A 7,276-nucleotide genomic window follows, 5' to 3' on the forward strand; every position below is an offset into this window, starting at 1 on the left:
TTTATCCTGCATACTGATGCCAGTTTGGAGGGTCTGGGAGCAGTCCTGTACCAGGAAGTGGAAGGCAAACATAAACCTATAGCCTTTGCCAGCCGAGGACTGTCTGGTACTGAAACTCGCTATCCCACCCACAAGCTGGAATTCTTGGCCTTGAAATGGGCCATCACTGAGAAATTTCGAGACTACTTGTATGGTGCTCAGTTCCAGGTGTGAACAGACAACAATCCACTGACTTATGTGTTAACAAGTGCTAAACTGGATGCTACAGGGCAGAGATGGGTGGCCACCTTGGCTAGCTATGAGTTCAGCATTCAGTACCAATCAGGGAGAAGCAATATAGATGCAGATGCATTGTCCAGGAGTCCGCAGGGTCCAGAAGTTGCTGTGAGAGCTATTTGCAATGTGAGTCGCCGAGAGCCAGAGGCCCGTGAGAGCCTTCAGGGATGTGTTGCAGAAGCTTTGGGCCTGCCCCCTGAATGCATTCCTTCTGCTTCAGTGAACTATATTGCATTGGACCAATCTCCCTTGCCCATGCTCAATGCGGCTGACTGAAAAGAAGCCCAGTGGCAAGATATTGACATTCGTGATACACTACTTGCCAAAAGGGAGGGGCTAAGCTCAGCTGCGGTTGTCCCACCTAACCCGGAGGGTAAACTACTATTGAGAGAATGGACCAAACTAAAACTGATTCAGGGAGTGCTACACCGAATGACCACCGACCCTTTACAAAAGCAACGAGCACAACCAGTACTGCCAAAAGAGTACAGAGCCCTGACCATGAGGGCCCTGCATGATGACTTTGGGCATTTAGGGATGGAGAGCACCCTGGAACTTATTTGTAGTAGGTTCTATTGGCCCCGAATGGCTGAAGATGTTCGCAGGAAATGTGAGACTGGTGCTCGATGTGTTCAAAGGAAAACTGTGCCCACGAGAGCTGCATATCTCAAGAACATCACCAGCACCAAACATTTGGAACTGGTATGCATTGATTTCTTGTCTGTAGAGGTAAACAAGAGGACTGTTGGGAACATTCTAGTAGTGACTGACCATTTTACACGGTATGCACAGGCATATCCCACACGTGATCAGAGGGCCACCACCGTCGCTTGAGTATTATGGGACAAATATTTCTCAGTCTATGGATTTCTGGCTCGGATACACTCTGATCGGGGCGGGATTTTGAGAGTCACTTTCTGAAGGAGGTGCTGAAGATAGCAGGAATTAAAAAGTCTAGGACAACCCCTTATCACCCCCAAGGTGATCCTCAGCCAGAGAGGTTCAACTGAACCCTATTAGATATGTTGGGAACTTTGCGACCAGAGCAGAAGGCAACCTGGAGCCAGCATGTCGCGTTTCTGGTGCGTGTCTACAATGCCACAAAGAACAATGCTACGGGAGTCACCCCATATCTCTTGATGTTTGGGCAAGAACCAAGATTACCCATAGACTTGTGCTTTGGTGTATCAGAGGATGGAGATAGCTATGAAACTCATCAGCAATATGTATCCCAACTAAGAGAAAAGCTGCGGGATGCTTATCACTTAGCTACCACTGCGGCTCGGAAGAATGCAGACTGCAACAAACATCGATATGATGCTAGAGTGCGTTCGCAGGAGCTCCAGCCGGGGGACAGAGTCCTGCTGCGAAATTTGGGTATTGCTGGCAAACACAAGATAGCTGACAGATGGAAGGCAATACCTTACCTGGTGATGGAAAAGCTGGGAAATCTGCTTGTCTACAAGATCAAACCTGAAGATAGTTCAGGGCAAATAAAGACGGTGCATAGAAACCTTTTGCTCCCTGTGGGGGAATTGGTAAGCATCCCTTATGAGATGGGCCACGACAGGGCAGCCGGGCAGAACAGAAGTGCTAGTCCAAAGCCGCCATCCAACACAGACAGCGGGCCCCCTGAAGCTAACTTACCCCTATTCTGCACATCTGAGAGTGAGTCTGAGGAGGAAGACACAACCCTGGTGTATCCTGGGATGGAGACAAGATTTCAGTCTTGATCAGCTGAACCAAACGAGAGTTTTCCCTCTTCCGCCCTAAACCCCATGGCGGAATTATTTAGGCCCATTTCTGACACCCCTGTGCCGCTGATGAGACCCCCGTATGATGACACACACAGGTTATTGGACAGTGGAGACACACAGGTAGAGGATGTCCTGGGCAACTTGGACCCTCCAGCATTAGAACTAGGAGTGCAGGGGCCTACGCCAGTAGCCTAGGGACCCTCAAAGGAAGTCTCTCCATCCGTCACTCAAGAGGATGTTCCCCCTACCTCAGCAACAGAGATTCTCAATAGATGAGACAGGGTGATAAGACCAGTAAAACGGTTAACTTATGATGCACCTGGGGTGACTAGTGAGGAGCCAATACATTTAGCACACAGGCTTGTGGAAGCTAAAGAGGGCTTCCTGAGGCCCTTTGGAGGAAACCAATGAGTTGGTATAAAGGGAGTGTGATTTGTCGGGATGACAAATTCTCGGCTGAGGGGGAGGATGTAAGCAGAGTCAGGATGAGCTCCACCTTGACATCTGGTAGTGAGGTGTGGCAAGTTGCGGAAAAGAACTTCAGAGGTCGATCTCATTTGCATAGGCACACCCACCCCACCTAGAATGAAGGCCATAGCTGCCCAAATGGTCACTTTGGCTGCTGTGGGATCCCCAGTGTCTCTGTTATTGGGGCAGGAAGAATAAATTGTTATTACCCTGATTATGGGAACTGTGCTTGGAACCGTACTTGGTCTTTTGTTATGATGGAGGGACTCACCATCAACTAAGTAGCACTCGCTAGGCAAGGGTTGTGGGTTCCAAAACTCTATGAATTGAGAGAGACTGGGGACAAGTATTAATACTTGGTGGCATGGGCCCCTTGGTGAGGGCCTTACATGCTAATTGTACTTCCGTCTCTCTCCACTGTGGAATATCAGAGCTAATTTTGATTCCATTAGGAGTCTAGTTACAGGCTGCTGAGCTCACTTTGGGCTAATGGTGCACCAGCACGGAGGTTCCCCTACTACAAACTGAAGTCACTAAAGAGCTGAACTGACTAAGAGCTGAAATCACTGAGCGTTGTGTTAAGTAGTGGGGGAGCCTGAAGATATATTGTGGAGCAGTTTGTGGGACGGCTGGAGTGCCTTGTGGACAGGCTGGTGGAGCAGTTCATAGGACGGCGGGAGCTGCTTATGGGACGCGGAGCTGGTAGAGCGGAGCGGAGCCCTATGGAGCTGCGGGGCCGTCAGCTTCAGATCATGTAAGGCGCCCCTTACCTCTCTTTCCCCCCCCCCCAACCCCCCTGATCTCCAGCCAGGTTGGGAGGTAAAACTCTGCAGATAAACTTTCGAACTCTGGGGCTGCCCTGACCAGGGACAGAGACTTTTGTGTCATTGGACTTTTGGGACTTTGGGTGATTTCGGGTTGCTGGACTCAAGAACCAAAGGGAAAGGACACGACCCAATTTGCTTGGGGTGGGTTTTTGCTCATGGGTTGTGTTATGAATCCTGTTGGTGGTGTTTCCCCAACATAATGCCACATTGTTTCTCTCTGTTATTAAAAGGCTTTTTGCCACACTCAGACTCTGTGCTTGCGAGAGGGGAAGTATTGCCTCTTTGAGGGGCCCAGCGGGGATGGTATATATTTGTCCCAGGTCATTGGGTGGGGGCTTGAGCCGGTTTTGCATTGTGTTATTGGAATGGATCACCGAGATATTGAACCCAGCCCTTGTTGCTGCCAACTCTGATGGGCAGAAGGGTTACATATGTTTCATTGGACAAAAGAACATCACTGAATCCAAAGAGATGCCCATATAGTATACTATACAAAGTAAAATATTGCTCAGACCTGTGAAATGTTGAAACATTGTCTTGTTTCATGTGAACTTCCAAATGAATGTGGCAATAGTATAGGATGATGAGAGGATACAACTCATCGCTATGGATAGAAATGTATATCATTAACTTCTCCTACTTAGACAATATATAATTAATATCAGGTTCTCTTTGTACCTGGAAGAACTGCATAACAAAAATGTACTGTATACAATATACCTGTGAGCACATGAGAGTTGGAACTACTTGCCAAAAACCTTGCCAAGGTTGGTCTTGGGCCTCCTTCTTTGCTGCAGCAGCGATGTTCAGTAGCTGCATTATGTTGCCAACATGAACACAACTTTTAGTTTTATGTCAGACTGACATGTTTCGAACTATCAACACTTCGGGCTCAGTCTGGCTCCCAGTGAAGCCAGTGACTCAAGTGGGAGCAGGAGCAGGTCCTTTATCTGTACTGTGGACAGAAATGGACTGAAGGGGTGGGTTTTTGCTTTTTTCCCATTCAGCGTCCATCGTCCAACTTAAGGCCTAAATCATCAGCGCCCTTCTGCAAATGTAAAATTGGCCTGCACACAAGGGCATTTGCATGAAATCAGCATCATCCTTTCCCCCTGAAATTTGCCTTGTCATCCTCAGAAACTGAAGAAATTTTATGAATACAAATGCTGTCATAGCATTATCTCACAGGGCCCCCACACAGTGCAAAGAGAGAGTTTAGCAACAGCCACGAGCTGCATTCTCTTAGGGCTGAGGCCAGGAAGTCACTCTCTTTTCTCCCTACACTCTCTTTCATAGTGCCACTGATTCACTGCCAGTTTCCTCGTGTTTCCACCTCCATCTCTCAAATGGCCTTCTGAGACCACAATTCTTCTTCATGAATTAGAAGGGGATCAGGATCATCAGATGGAAATTGAGTTGAAAAAAATCTGGACAGTGTTTTGGCCCTAAAGTAGTTACATATTCCTGATATAAGCTATTTGGGTGAAACAATGTATTTGTGTTTGGGTAAATTCCTAAACAATGGAAAACCTACCACCAGACGAGCTTGAGACAAATTCCCTAAGGGTTAGGGACACATTTAATATAAGAGTTGATAGACTACAAGAGCTAAATAAACAGACATATTTGCAGAGTGCAGGACTCCTGTAGATGTGCCTGCCATTATTTCCCAGTATTTGGCTCATTTTTTGGAACAATGAGGAATACTAAATGTGAAGAAAAGTGATGCAAGACAGAATGTGTAGGAAGTTGGGGAACTGTACCAGGAATCTTTGATGTACATTTATTTTGACTAGTACTGTAGTTGTACAGTAGATTGAATGTTTCATTCTTTGAAAATGACATAGTTATCATGTGGGCATGATTCTTATTTTCAACAGTTTTACACCTCTGACTTCCTGACAGTTACTTCTGATTAACATGTGTAAATGTGAAGAGACTAAAGCCCTGTATATCTGTCATGCAGATTATTGGGAAAGGCATTTGCTTACTTGTTTAATTAGATATCTGTATTTACCTCTTGGTAAGTATAGATTTGTTAGTGCTTCATAAAGGAAAGGAAACGTGAAGTAAGTTTGATAGTGGGCTTTTATTTTTCCATAATATTTGTTAAAGGCCCAGGCCACCAAAATGGCTGCTCTGCACCCTAGATCCAAACATGCCGTGCCACGTCCAGTTTCAATAAAGGAGGTTTGTTTAATCTTTGTCATAAAGGAATAAACAACCGGAATGAAGTCTTAAGTCAATAGCTGGCCCCCAGGCTTCAGGACCACTCCTCCCAGAGGCCTCTGACACTCCAGCTCCTGGCAGCTTCCTAACCTCAGCCAGCTCTGCTCCCCCTTTGCTTCCCTGAGCCTCCCCTTGCTCCAGAGACTCACCACAGGAGTTAGCTCCACCCATCTGTGGCCATTGCGATTCAGCGTGTCTCAGTCCTTCCTCCCAGGACTTGGCCTGCCACAGTCCTTCCTCCCAGCCTCTTTAATTAGCTGTGGTAAGCTCACCTGCTCCAGTCCAGGGGTTCTGGGCTCAATCTAACCACAGAGATCAGCTACCTTGTGACAGTATGTAACTAAGATGGATGAGTGAGTTTTTGAGGACCTGGTCTTGTGGCTATGGCAGTGGTCTAGAAATCAGTAGAGCTTGGTTCTAGTCTTTGTTTTGTGACTAACCTGGTGTGTGACAATTGGGCAAGTCTTCAGGGCAGGGACTGTCTCTTACTAAGTGTGTGTATATGGTGCCTAGCACATTGAAACCTCCAGGCTCTACTGCAATATAAATATTAATAATTTTCCCTTAATGGAAGTCAACAAAGAGACATACATGCATTTTCAAAGAGTTGCACAAGAACTTACCCATGCTGCCCCCACTGAGTTCAGTGGAAGGTAGTTCTGTCCCAGCATAACTGTTTGTAGTATGAGTGGAACGGGGTATGCATTAAATGAAGAATAATTGGGATAAAGGCATCAAAGAGGTCCAATCCAACATCAGTGCCCATTGTTCATACAGAGATCATCACAGCCTTCCCAAAAGGTATCACATTAGTGAATAAAAATGATTGATTACATTGAATTGCAATGATTATTTCCTTCATATATGTAAACTCAGTTAATTATAATTTACTAATATACAAATTGAATGAAGGAAACTGAAGGAAACACAGAAGTAGAAATATCTATCAAAAGTGCAAGTTCCTTGGATGGCTGCAACAGAAGTAATGAGTTAATATTCTCATTTTGAAACTGATTGGAAACAATTTCACCATTACCAAGGCAAGTCTAAAACTCAGTCTGTAAATTGTTTCAGCTAAAATCTATATACTCCTGTTGAGAGAGGTTGTTCAAGATTTTCATGACATGCATTCTAACTAGGGTAGCAGATGTTCATGGCACTACATGATTTGGTTATTGTGTTTTATGCTTTCAGGAATAAACAGGTATGAAAGAGAGAAGCATCTGTGAAAGAATAATTTGTAAGTTCAAGTAGCCTCTTCACTATTCATATACCTATAAGCTCAGGCAAGCTCTCAAAGAATCTGTAATAGATCTTATTAATAGTCTAATTGTGTCATAGGACTGCATTAATGTTTGTCTCACAATCACAAAACAAGTGTAAGGGACCTATCGCTAAACCTTGTAAAATAAGATTAACAGGAATTCAGGGAGGGGAACAGAGCAAATAGCTGCTGTTCAAGAACACAACAAAGACTAACTTCACTGCCGTTATGGCTTGATGGAATATTGGTTGCAACCTGCCTTCACTTATCTAATTTATACTATATTCTTTTTCAGTAACAACAGCAAAACAATCCTATCTGAATATTAAGAGCAACTCTACCTGTGGGCGAGGGGAGGGTGTGTGATTTCATCTCCAAACATCTCATTTTACAGTTTAAACCTTTGTAAATAAGTTACATTCTTTATTTAGTTCTTAAAACATTCACGCACCAGC

Source organism: Lepidochelys kempii, chromosome 6, assembly GCF_965140265.1.
Source record: "Lepidochelys kempii isolate rLepKem1 chromosome 6, rLepKem1.hap2, whole genome shotgun sequence".
Taxonomy (NCBI): Eukaryota; Metazoa; Chordata; order Testudines; family Cheloniidae; genus Lepidochelys; species Lepidochelys kempii.